Here is a 14,263-nt window from a genome sequence, read left to right as displayed (position 1 = left end):
CGCTCTATAAGGTTTACATACAACCATCACCATAATGGTTGTTTGGACTGGTGCAAGGTGATCACTAGAATAGTGAACACCATATACCAGGCCAACTTCTCACACTGGATATCTGTTAGACAGCAGCATGGGCCGGGGGGGCGTGGCTAGCCGAGCAGCGAGATGGCCGCTCTCTGAGTGAGCTCCGCCGGCTACACTAATTGATCCTCCATTTATCCTGCTCCTGGTGCCTGCAGACCCCCGCTCTTCCCAGGTTCGGCCCAGAACGCCTTGGTGATCCTTCGTCCTGAGTTTGGGGCGCGGAGGTGACACCTCTTCGGAGCGGCGTCGATCCGAACATTCACCGTCCTGCACGCCCGCTCTGCCCCTCGCCGGAAGTGTCTCTTCCTGGGTGGCGCGGGGCACTGTGGACCGCGGCTGCGGAGGCCTCTGCTGACTTGGCGGACTTCGCGGAGGTACGTCGCCTGCCGGGAGGCTGCCGAATCCTTCATACCCGGGAACCCTGATTGGAGCCGAGGAGGACCTAAGCGGGTGAGAGGCTGCGGCTGCCGGCACTACCTGGCGACACTGCCTGGGACGCCACGAGAGGGTCCAACGTCCAACCAGATAGCGCTGTATTGCGGTGAGCCCCGGTGGCGGCCAGGGGGGTAGAGACAACACTGCCTACGTTACTGAGGGGGCCGGAGAGGGTGTGAGGTGCATCTGCGGCGTGGCGGAGGCCACTTGGAGCTCCACCCGCTTCGCCGCCACGCCTGGACCTACAGTCTGCCGCTCACTATGCGGAGCGATTCTCCGCACATATAATTGCGCGCCTCGCAGCTCCGGTCCCCGAGAACTCCGGCGCTGTGGTTTTCCCGCCTGCAGCGCGGACTCGACATTGCAATACAGTTGCCCGCCATTTTGACTCTGGCAAGGCCCGCTCTGTGCGCTGCGGCTCTGGGGAGCCACTGAACACCGGCGCCTAACCTCCGCACGGCCGGCCGGAGCACCGCAATCTTATAGATACGCCTTACGCGCCCGGCGCCGCTTGGACAATTGCACGAGGGCTGCGCATTGAACGAGGCACTAGATAGGCACTGCCCTTTTGCGCACTCCGCGGACTCCATCCGGCTGCAGGGATGGGAAAGAACGAAGCCAAGCAATCCAAGATAAGTTTTGACAACAGGAGACCCCCGAAAAACCCGGCGACGGAGTCGGATAGTGGCGCATCGTCGTCGCAAGGTACACCTCCGGACATCGACTTTGGGGCCCTCATTATGGAGGTGAGATCCAGCTTAAAGAGCATTGACGCTAAGCTTGATAATATGGCCACACAACTCGAATCTGTGAAAACTAAAGTGGACGCCCACGAGACGAGGCTAGATTGCCTTGAAAATAGGCAGACTGAATGTTGCGAGTTCCAGCAACAGGCCAAGCAACATATCACATCGCTGGAGCGGGAGATCGACAATCTGCGCGCAAAGTCGGACGATTTGGAAGCACGCTCCAGGAGATCCAACATCCGCATTACAGGCATTCCGGAGACTACAAACATAGGCAAGATGGAATCGTTTGTATCGGATCTCCTACATGAACTGTTCGACCCAGATCTGTCCCCGGTCTTCACGGTGGAAAGAGCGCACAGATCCCTTGGGAAAAAACCTCCGCCGGGCGCCCCTTCGCGTCCCATCCTGGCCAAATTGCTCAACTACCAAGATAGAGACGTCATCCTGCGTTTGGCGAGAGAGAAGGGTAAGATAACACACCAAGGCAACCACATCTCCTTTTACCCGGACTTCACCCCACTTGTGCAAGCAGCCCGTAAGGAATTCCTGCCAGCGAAAAGGGTCTTGCTGCAAGCTGGAGTGCCCTATTCTCTCCTTTACCCGGCGAAATTGAAGATTCACCATGACAACACCTCACACTTCTTCACCGACGCAAAGTCTGCACTCAAGTTCGCTAAACACATCTGTGCTGGTGCCAGGAGGAAATCGCCACGACTCGAGGAAGCCTCAGACCACCTCAGTGACAATGACTGAGAGCCCTACGGCTTCCGACCTGTACAGCTGCAAACTTGCCTTCTTGACCCACAGTTGGGGACCCGAATCAGCCTTTGACACAGGTCTGTTACTTCCGAACTGTCTAACTGAGGGTAAGTCACTGGGACGCTCTTGAGCGCACACCTGTAGCTGCTGCCTCCGTGCTTTATTTGAGACTTTGGTTGCTTATGGATTCTGTGGACCCCGGGATGGGGGTACTGTTAACGCCCAGGAACTTTAAAGTTTGACTGTAGCCACCCCGTACACACGGGGGTGTTTGCTGGGCACACCACGCCCCATGGGGTGCCTCCCTTTATTGTTGATGTTGGGGTTTTTTCACGCCATGCGTGCCTGCTTCTGGGATATGTCACGACCTGATTGGGGGGTTGCTGAGGGAGGGGGGCGATGGGGGGGGTTTTCACGAGTTTTACATGTTGCGAATTTTAGTTTTGAACTGGTGCAATGTACTGCTACATATGCTTATCTGTTTGCAAACTGTGCCTGTAGCCATGACATCTGGGCGGCCTTCTGGCTTTTGGGGTTTGGGGTACGGGGGAGGGTTTTGGCGCTGTCACATATTCTAGATGGGAGGTATTAAGCTCTGGACTTGGAACATTAGGGGCCTCGGGGACTTCAAGAAGGCCCGTTTGATGCATGGTATATTATCTAGACACAATGTAGATATTTGCTTTTTACAAGAAACGCATCTCCACGCGACCCCCTCACCCCGTTTGAAAAATTCCCGATGGGCCCATGTTTACTCTTCCATTTACTCCAACTACGCGAGAGGCGTGGCCATACTCATTCGCAGAGGGTTGGATTGGCGAGAGCATTCTCAAGTGCGCGATGCTGAAGGAAGGTATGTCTTGCTGCATGGTTCTTTGCAAGGGCGACCCATTGTGCTGGCTGCAATCTATGGCCCTAATGTAGATGACCCAGGCTTTTTCAGGAGTGTTTGGGCGGAGATTGCGTTGATGGACTGCCAGACTGTCATAATTGGGGGTGATTTCAACATTGTACTGAATGATGACATGGATCGTAGAGGTGTGAGCAGACCACAGCATACTAAAGCGCGGCAGGCGATCTTGGAAATCATGAGTGAGGGTATGCTATCTGATGTGTGGAGAGCCAGGAATCCGGGGGTCAAAGTGGGGACCTGCTACACTTGTCATAAAGCCGCCTGGTCCAGACTAGATTTCTGGCTGGTGTCTCCTGAAGTAGCGACATGGGTGTCGAATGTTGATATCATGGCAAGATCACTGTCGGATCATGCTCCGTGTATGATGGAGCTACGCCCCCCCGACACTATTAACAGGGCGTTCCAGTGGCGCCTTCCCCCACACGCGCTCACAGACCCGGTGTTTGTGGAAGAGATTAGGGAAGACATCATTAAATACTTCACTGAAAATGCTGGGTCTGCCTCCTCTGAGGCCATTGTATGGGATGCCTTTAAGGCTCTGATCAGAGGCCAATGTATAGCACGGAAAGCAGGGGTCCTCCGCACCATCAGGGACACGTTAGCCAAGCTAGAGGGGGAACTGATATCGCCTTTAGCTCTGACCCGTCATTGGAAATTGCTGGTACTCTGAAAACCAAGCTGCTAGCCTTCAATGAGGAAGCGGAGCGGGAGGTGCGGTTCCTGGGGAAACAGGCTGAGGCGCGTAGATACGGGGAGGGGGACAGGCCGAGCAGGACCCTTGCTAGGCTGATAGCCCCTCGCACACAATCCAACTATATCCACACCATTTATGATAGATCAGGCAATCTAGTGATGGGCCAAGAGGCTGTGTTAGGTGCGTTTGCGGATTTCTATGCCACCCTTTACACTTCAAGACAACCCACGACACCGGCATCACTGCGTGATTTTCTTGACTCTATCGCCCTCATATGGTTTAACAACAACCACAGACAATACATGGACCTAACTGTTACAGTACAAGATATCGCTCAGGTGATTAAAAGCATGCCGGCCAACAAAGCCCCTGGTCCCGACGGCCTAACTACCTCCTTCTATAAGACATATGTCGATGAACTGGCGCCGAGACTACACTCCGTGTTTGTTGAAGCTCTTGAACTAAACTCCCTTCCGGACTCCATGCGTGAAGCCCTGATTATCACGCTACTCAAACCGGATAAGGACGAACAACAACTGGACTCTTACAGGCCCCTTTCATTAATAAACGTAGATGCTAAAATTTACGCGAAGATTATTGCTGATAGATTACAACCAATGTTGCCTATGATTGCGCTCCCAGATCAATCTGGATTCATCCCTGGCCGCGCGACATCACATAATCTCTGAACTATTTTTTCAGTTCTTCACTACTTGCACCCATCAGTACAGGCGGCAGTGGTGTTTCTGGACGCCACCAAAGCCTTCGACTCCTTGGAATGGCCTTACCTTTTTAGTGTTCTGAGGAGGATGGGCTTCAGTCAAAACTTCATGACTCTGATCAAGCTCCTGTATACTGAACCCAGAGCCAGGGTGAGTGTTAACGGGCTCGTTTCCAAGCCCTTTAGTGTCTCCAGGGGTACCAGACAAGGATGTCCTCTGTCCCCGCTCCTTTTTGCGATTGCGATGGAACCACTTGCGGCACGCATAAGGCAACACCACACTGCCAGGGGCATTGGTTTTAGCACTAGGAGCTTGTTGATTTCGCTATACGCGGATGATGTCACTTTATACGTCATAAATCCCAAAGACAACATGAGTCCGATACTCCGAGAGTTTGTGAGATTTGAGGGCCTGGCGGGGGTGTCCATAAACTGGTCAAAATCGGTTGCCTTCCCCCTGACGGAGAGCACTGTTCGCCCCGCTCCGGACTACCCCCTTAGGTGGGAGACAGAAGCGGTCAAGTATCTGGGGGTCTGGATCAGCCGGGATGTGCAGGAGCTGTGGTCGCTAAATTTCGGGAGGGCTGTGGACTGGCTTGAGGGAAAGATCGAGGTCTGGAACAAATTGCCTCTATCCCTGGTTGCGAGGATTGCACTGGCGAAAATGGTGGTTCTCCCCAAATTCTTGTATTTGTTCGTCAACATACCACTGCCAATGACAACTCACTTCCATGCTCGCGTCCGATCGCTGCTGCTGAAGCTGGTGTGGGCCGGTGGGCAGGCCAGAGTCTCCTGGGATCTGCTCACACTTCCGCTCCGACAGGGAGGCCTGGGTGCCCCTGACCTGAAGCTATACTCCCTCTGCGCACAAGCCCAGTTCCTTCATTTTTGGGCCTATCCCACTCCATACCAGCCGCATGCGGCGGTGAAACTAGCGGTGGTCGCCCCCTTGCCACTACGAGTGGCGTTGTACGGAAAAGTCACATGCCCGTCGCGTGAGGTAGACACGGTGGAGATGGTCCGCTGGGCCTGGCGCGAGCTCCAGAAAAGAGCCGGGCTCTCCCTGCTTTACGCACCGGCTATACCCCTGAGGGGCAATCCGATGCTACCTTGCTTGACGGCCAGAGGCGATGTCCTCACGATCCGTGGAAACCGACTTCTTACATTTGCTGACCTATATCCTGACGGCGCTTTCTTCGAGATGGCCGCTAGTGGGGACGACCAGCCCGACTCTTTTGCAGACATGTTACTGTATCACTCCCTTAGGGAGTCCTGCAAAAAGTTAGGTCCACGATTCCCAGAAGAGCCGTGCGTGCTGTCCGCCCTCCAAAACTTGCTTTCACGACCTTCCCCCAAAAAGCTGGTATCTAGACTGTATAATTGTATGCAGGAACAGGCACCACTGACGGTGGCCACGGCCAGACAAGCCTGGGCTGAGGACTTGGAAGACCAGTTGTCGGACGAAGCATGGGAGTACTGCTGCAAACAGCTCACAGCACTGTCTCCGAACTACAGGCTGCGGCTCATCCACTTCAAATTCCTGCACCACTATTATCGCACGCCGACACTACTACACCGTATGGGAGTCCGTGCAGACGCCTCTTGCTGGAAATGTGGAGGGGAGGGTGCGTCTTTTATCCATGTGGCTTGGAGATGCCCCAGGCTGGGTACATACTGGTCGGAGGTCTTCACAGCCATCAATCAAATCACACATAGGAACGACACGCCGACCCCGCTACTAGGGCTACTAGGGTACGTTAAAGACACTGAACCCTGCGACAGGAAGCTGCATGCATTACTCCTTTTATACGCCAAGCGACAGATTGCACTACATTGGGGCAGGTCGGCTCTCCCCTCTTTCAAGGGCTGGATTAGGGATGTGACATACGGCCATACCCAACTGACGCACTACTGGGAAACTATGCCCACCGCTTCCAGACCTGCTGATATATGGGACCCGTTTATTCAGTGGTCTAGAGAACGCGCAAGCTCGGACACTCCGGGTACATCGCCTGCTGCGAGTGTCTCGGATGATATGGGCTGACTGTGTACACTGTGTGGCTGAGTGAATGTCGTCCCTTGGACCTGCGCTGGCTCAGACCGGCCCTGCACTGACACACGCTCTGCGCTTGGTGCCCCCACTGCCCCCGGGCATGACTCTGGCCCCCCTCCCCCACTGGCACTCTCGCGGCCTCATTTCTGCCCCTCCCACCCCTCCCCCCCATCCCCCCCTAACCTATTCGTGCACAGAATAGATGCCGCCACACACCGCCCTAGCTGTGGCTCGCCCTCCCTTGGGACGATCCGGCGCGGGTCCATGAGCCCTTACTGATGGATGAGCTGTTGTATGGCTGTATTTCTACGTACTTGCACCTATGATTGATGTTTCTGGTTTTTGTTTGTTGGTGGGTCATGTTGGGAGAAAAATGGTGCTGTTAGACGCATCCTTTCTACATGCCGCTGCAGATGGTCGATGACCGCTGTTTGCCCGGAGGCGGCTCACTTGTTTCTTGATGCCTTTGAATGTCCAACGCACTGAAAGAAAAGTAAGACCGTTTACTTGCTGAGGTTGCACTGCATACCTTTTAAATGTTATTATGTTCTCTGTATGCCTAGAAATGTTGGCGACGGCCGGATGGCGGCCCTATTCTATTTTCCTGATATTTGTGCTTTCCATATCTGATTGCGGCGTGCCTCCGGGTTGTTGGCGCGACGCAGTGTGCATCTTCTGTCTCATTTGTTCAAAATAAATGTCTTACACCAAAAAAAAAAAAAAAAGACAGCAGCATGGGCCTCTATGTACATGTTTACGAAGCACTACTGCCGGGACAGTACAGGATTTTCTAGTATAAATCTATCTGAAAGAAACAGGTTAGTATTAGATTCCTTACCTTAGAATATCCCCAGGCGTCAGACTGGATCCGGAAACGTTTGCGTAGCAGTACCCCTGCGCGTCGGTAGGCGTCTGCGGCTCCGCGTCCGTCGTCGGCGTAGTTTGCGCCAGGATGACGTCGCCGGAGTACTTATATGCCGTTCTCACGCTCTGACGTCAGTTCTTCTTTTTTCCACACCAGCTAAGCGCAGATCCGGAGAAGTAGTACCCTTTTAGTAATTTTTTGACTAAAACTTTGATCTTTTTGATCTGTTTTTGGAGTCGATTGACTCCGACGGTGCTGGTAGGAATGCCTGGGTTCAAACCCTGCTGCAGGTGCAGCCGATTGATGTCGGTTACTGACCCCATCGCCGGTGTCTTCAGTGTCTAGGTCTCGACCACGACGACCGAACCTGCTCCGACTGCCGGGCCCTGATGTCTAGGGCTAGGCGGGAGCGGTCCCGCAAGCGACTTGAGCTCCAGCAGTCGGCCCCGTGCCGTTCGAGGTCCCGGTCCCACAGGAGGTCAAGGGACCGGTCGCGGGTTCGGAGCCCTCGTAGCTCCGAGAGTCGGCATCGATCATCGGGATCCAGATCCTCAGGTAAGAGGCATGAGATGTCGGAAAGGCGTCAACGCTCTTCCGACCCACCCCGACGCTCGCGTGACGCGGCCGGGGGTTCGGGTGACACCACTCACGCGGCTCCGACTGAGTTGCGGGCGTCGCAACCTGCCCCATACCTTCCGATCCCTGGGCATGACGCAACGCCAGAGGAGATCTAGCTTTATCTCATGGCCATGAGGTCTCTCCCTCCGCCGGGTTCCGTGGCGCCTTCAGGCCCAGCGGCCCCGGCTGGGGGGCCTAGCAGGTCGGATGCTTCGGCTCCGACGCAGTCGGGTGCTTCGGCCCCAGCGCCGCCGGCAACTTTGGTCCTGGCACCGCAGGCCCTCACTGGATCTGGTTCCGGATCAGGGTCGTCGCCGGCCCCTAGGGTGTCGCCCCCGGCGACGCCGTCCCCGATCCTGCCCTCGATTCGGTGCGGGAGCGGCGCCGCTCTCGACATCGTATGGAGACTTTTACTTCCACGAACCGGCCCCATCCTTTAAACCTGCATACCAGGAGAGTGGTGACGAGGGGGATTGGGAGGGGTCTGAGGACCCTCTGACACTGGAGTGTCAGTCTCAGCAGGACTGGACAGGTGAGCTTGGGACTGCCAGTGGGCTGGACACCTCGCCAGAGACTGGTTTTGTCTCCCCCTCCAACCATGGCTACGGAGGAGGGGGCTGCCTACAGTGTAGTGTTGACTCGGGCGGCCAAGGCATTGGTCCTAGAGCATCCCGTCGCGGACGTGAGTACCAACCACCTCACTGAGGTCCTTATACCGGAGGCAAGCTCGGCTGAGCCTCTTCTGCCGTTTAATGAGGCCTTGTGTGACGTTCTTTTGGGCACTTGGTCCAAGCCCGCTACAGGTCAGCCTGTAGATAGGAACGTGGCCAGAAGCTACCGCCCGGCTCCGGGCGACCCTTGCTTCTTGTCCACCCACCCCACCCCGAGAGCCTGGTTATCCAGGCCTCTACTTCCCAGACCGCATTCCCAACGGCTCCGCCTGATCGTGAATCCAAGAGGTACGAGCAATTCGGTAAGAAGGTGTTCTCGTCCCTGAGTTTGGGACTGCAGTCAGTCAATACTGCATGCCTCTTGGGCCGCTACACCCACACTCTGTGGGACACGGTGGCGGACGTGCTGCCACAATGTCCGGATGAGGCCCGGACTAAACTCGCCCAAGCCCTTGCGGAGGGTCGAGATGCGGCACGCTATTCCATCCGGTGTGGGCTGGATACCACAGACTCACTAGGCAGAGCGATGGCAACCACGGTGGCGGTTCGACGCCACGCCTGGTTAAGGACCACCAACTTTTCGGCTGATGTCCAGGTCACCCTTCCGTTTGATGGCCGTCTCCTCTTTGGCGACAAGGCAGACCATGCGCTTGAGCGTTTTAAGGACTCCAGGGCTACTGCCAAGTCCTTGGGCCTCTCAGCCCCACACCAGCAAACGGGTGCCTTTGGCTCCTTTTGTGGCCAAGGAAGGGGCGCTCCCACACGTGCTGCCAGCCACGATCTGCAGACTAATACAAAGCGCGGTGGTCGGAGACAACGGCAAGGCCAGTCCACACCTTCTCCTGCAGCATCCGCCTCAAAACCCTCCTAGTCCGTGATTTCAGGCCCATGTGACGCCAGTGGGGGACAGGGTTCGCCATCACCACTTCCACTGGCGCACTGTCACGTCGGACATGTGGGTGCTGCAAATCGTCTGAAGGAGCTACTCCCTCCCCTTTGAGGCGACCCCTCCAGCCATGCCACCGCAATACCACCGTGTGTCGGGGGATCACTTGCAACTTCTGCAAGAGGAAGTTACGACCCTCTTGGCCAAGGGGGCCATCGAGCGCGTTCCTGGGCCTGAAGTAGGGTGTGGTTGTTACAGTACTTTCTGGTTCCCAAGAAGGGCAAGGGGGGCCTGCGTCCTATCTTGGACCTACGGAACGTCACCTGCTTCCTCCAGAAGGAGAAGTTCAAAATGCTGACATTGGCTCAGGTCTTAGCTGCACTGGACCCAGGAGACTGGATGGTAGCGTTGGACTTGCAGGACGCTTATTTCCACATCCCCGTCCTGCCGGCCCACCGGCACTACCTGGGGTTCTCGGTAGGCCACGAGCACTTTCAGTTTACCATGCTCCCGTTCGGCCTTTCCAACGCCCCACGGGTGTTCACGAACGTGATGGCGGTGGTCCCAGCTCATCTGCGCAGGTTAGGGGTTTCAGTCTTCCCCCTACCTCGACGACTGGTTGTTGAAGGCTGGCTCGCCCCAGACAGTCGTCACCCACCTCCAGACAACGGCGGACCTCCTGCACCAGCTGGTGTTTTCCATCAACGTGCCGAAGTCATATCTGTGCCCCTCTCAGAAGCTCTTCATCGGAGCGGTCCTCGACTCGGCGCAGCTTTGGGTTTATCCTCCCGAACAGCGGGTCTGGGATATTCAGGCTCTGATTCCAAACTTTCCGCCTTTATCCCGAGTCTCGGTCAGGTTGACGCTGGGGCTGATGGCCTCCTGCATCCTTCTGGTGCATCACGCCAGGTGGCGGATGTGGGCTCTGCAGTGGGACCTGAAGTTTCAGTGGGCCCAGCATCAGGGCAACCAGTCCAACCAGGTCATGATCTCGGAGGGCACTGCGAGACAGCTGCAGTGGTGGCTCCCGGACCGCGATTGGGTCAGTGGCAGAAACCCTCCCCCTTCCCCAACCGGAGCACGTAGTTGTGACAGACTCATACCTCCAGGGCTGGGGAGGCCACATGGAAGAGGCAGAGATCAGAGGCTTCTGGTGTCCGGCGGAGTCCCTGCTCCATATCAACATTCTGGAGCTGCGGGCGATTCGTCTAGCACTGAAGGCATTCCTCCCCTCTGTCCGGGGGAGTGTAGTGCAGATGTTCACGGACAACACCCGCCATGTGGTACTGCAACAAACTGGGCGGGGTGGGGTCGTGGACCCTCTGCCAGGAGGCTCTGCGCCTCTGGCAGTGGCTGGAACATCAGGGCGTGACCCTGGTGGTTCAACACCTGGCAGGTTCTCTGAACGCCAGGGCGGACGAACTCAGCCGACGGTGCATGATGGATCACGAATGGCATCTGAACTCGGACGTGGCGCAAGGTCTCTTTCTGCAGTGGGGAGAGCCTTGGTTAGATCTATTCGCCACAGAAGAGAACGCGCAATGTCATCAGTTCTGCGCGTTGGAATTTCCAAGGCGGCACTCGCTCGGAGACGCTTTTCATCGCGAGTGGAGTTGCGGTCTTTTGTACGCCTTTCCGCCTATACCACTTCTGCCCAGAGTGCTGAAGAAGATCAGGCGCGACCGGGCCCATGTTATCCTTGTGGCTCCGGACTGGGCACGAAGATACTGGTATCCCAAGCTACTCAGCATGTCAGTCGATCCCCTGATTCGTCTGCCTCTTCGGGAGGACCTTCTGTCGCAGCAGCAGGGGACGGTCCTGCACCCGAACCTGTCCAGTCTCCACCTACAAGCTTGGAGATTGAGCGGCGGCAGTTGAGGCCATTTGACTTGCCTCCCGAAGTCTGTGATACCATTCTGGCAGCCAGGCCTCCCTCCACAAAGTCGGTATACGCCTGCAGGTGGAACAGATTTGTGGCATGGTGCACAGCAAAGGCTGTGGACCCTCTCTCTGCACCCCTTTCTGAAGTTCTACTCTTCCTTCTTTCCCTTGCCCAGCAGGGCTCTGCTCTGGGCACTCTTATGGGGTACCTTTCTGCTCTTTCCGCCTTCTTACGGCTACCTGATCAGCCTTCCTTATACAAGTCCCCCATTGTAAATAGATTTCTGAAGGGCATCACACACATGTTTCCTCCTGTTCCCTTCGTGATGCCCCAGTGGGACTTAAATCTTGTGCTCACTTATCTAATGTGTGCTCCCTTTGAGCCGCTCCATAACTGTCCTCTCAGTCTTCTTACCCTGAAGACTGCTTACCTGGTTGCCATCACCTCTGCCAGGACAGTGAGTGAGCTCCAGGCTCTTTCTTCTACTCCACCTTTCCTCTCTGTTCATCCGGACAAGGTGGTGTTGCGTACAAGACATTCCTATCTGCCCAAGGTTGTCACAGCCTTCCACATCGGGCAGTCCATTACCTTGCCCACCTTCTTTCCGCCTCTGCATCCCTCGAAAGAGGAAGAGAGGCTCCACCGTCTGGACCCAAAATGTGTGCTCTTATTACCTAGATCGCACACGCCAGTTCCGGGTGGATGACCAACTCTTTGTTGGTTACGTGGGCACGAAGAAGGGAAAGGCGGTACACAAGAGGACCATTTCGCGGTGGATCATCTTGTGTATTAAGGCATGTTACTCCATGTTAAAAAAGGAGCCCCCTGCTGGATTGCGGGCTCATTCCACTCGAGCAACGGCAACAACTACTGCCTTGGGCCGAGGAGTCCCCTTACAGGACATTTGCCAGGCAGCTACGTGGGCCTCGCTGCACACGTTCGCAAGACACTACTGCCTGGACAGTCAAGTCCGGAGTGATGGCTTCTTTGGCCGTTCCGTCCTCCAGGACTTTCTGGTGCGATATTGGTTCGCAGACCCACCACCGGGGTTGGTATTGCTGGGGTATCTATTCTAAGGTAAGAAATCTATCACTAACGTGTCTCTTTCAGATGCACAAGTTACTACTTATGTAACGATATATCTGTATGAGACATTAGTTAGTGATAGATTCCTTAGCGACCCACCCATCCTCCCCGTTCTGTGAACCGATATCTAGGGTTAAGTTCATCCCCTTTCAGGGCCCTAGTTTCATGGCACCAGTGTTTGTTCTATCATGCCTCTGCGTATCTGGCGCGGAAAAGCTGTGTATCAGAACTGACGTCAGCGCACATGGGTGGCGTCTAAGTACTCCGACGTCATTCCGGCGCTAACGATGCCGACGACGGACGCGGAGTCGAGACGACGCCTACCGACGCTCAGGGGTATTGCTACGCAAAAATTTCTGGATCCAGTCTGACGCCTGGGGATATTCTAAGGTAAGGAATCTAATACTAACTGTAGGAAGGTGGATATCGGACTATGGTTGCCCCCAACTTTTTGCCTGGTGTTTTGCTGGTTTTTCGACTTAATTGACCTGGGATCCTGCTATTCAGGACCCCAGGCCCACTGCTCTCTCTGTAAAATGGATTCCATGTACTATAGGTACATATCTAATTGGATACTGAGTCACCTTATCAGCCCCTGTACAGTGTACCTTAGGTACCCAGGGCATAGGTGCACCCAGGGCCTACAGCATGTATTATGCCACCCCTGGCTGGCCATCCAAATCTGACACAACCTGCTGATCAATCAGCTGGGGCAAGGTGGTGTAAACACCCTTTGCTTTAGATATAGTATCTCTATATCTAACCCTAAAATGATCACATATACTCCTATAAGTCACTCCTATGGCAGGGCTTAACAATCCTGGAGGCAGAGTGCTTGGAATTATGTGAGCTAGTGCTCTGGCATGAGCTGAGCCTGTCTGCAGCTTTCGGAACCAAGTCCTTTAGCTGTTTCCATGATAACGCTATACCATATACTCTTAAGTGCATTATAATCCTCGCGGTTATTGCTAACTTTGGTATAGCATTATCAAAACATGCCGAGTAAGGTGTCATACGAATTGGAATACTACCCCCTCGCCAATTCTGGCGACGGGGGTAGCATTCCACCCTTCTAGAGGGACACGACATGTATGTAACTGTGAACCCTGGTTAAAGTTAACACAAGCCTCAGCATCACAAAATGGATGCTGCCACCACAGACACAAGCCTGACCTCCTGCTGCTGGGAGTCCTCCCAGCGAGGGAGGCTTGGACAAAGGGTTTCCTGCCTAGGGAGGTGCTAGCACCACCCCAGACAGGATTTTGTGTATTGGGTAGGACAGGGCTGAAAGGAATGAGACATGCCTGGGGCACACAAGGTGTCCCTGTGCATACACCGGTCTAAACCAGTTCCTGGGGCCCTCCAGGCCCAGCTCTGGCGCAAGACCGGACAAAGGATAGGGGGTGTAACCACCCCCCTTCCTCGTCCCACCCAGAGGAGGGACCTAGTCGTAGTACAGCCCCCTTTAGCAGGATAAAGGTAGGAGCTGGTCCCATTCCATGTTAGATTAATCCTGAGCTGAAACTCTACAAGAAACTCTGGACTTCGACTTTCTCAACAGAAGACTGAAGAAATCTCCCTTGTGGGCAAGGAGTGTCCACCCTGCACAAGCGGGCACCATCAGCGTCCAGCGGCTTCCCTTTGTCGTCTTCCCTCGAGGATCCAGACTTCAGAGCCCGACGTGACCCGGATTCCCAGACCTCTCCGACCTCTACCTACATCTGCAGCACAGCTGAGATCCGTGGGTGCGACGAGACACGTGGGACCGGCCATCTTGAAAGAAGCAGCACTTCGCTCCAGCACGACTTCTGAGGTAACCTCGTCCAAGTGCTTTGGGGACTGAGAAGCCC

Source organism: Lissotriton vulgaris, chromosome 10 (assembly GCF_964263255.1).
Source record: "Lissotriton vulgaris chromosome 10, aLisVul1.2, whole genome shotgun sequence".
Classification (NCBI taxonomy): domain Eukaryota; kingdom Metazoa; phylum Chordata; class Amphibia; order Caudata; family Salamandridae; genus Lissotriton; species Lissotriton vulgaris.
The sequence above is the reverse complement of the archived record's forward strand: the minus strand, read 5'-3'. Positions refer to the sequence as shown.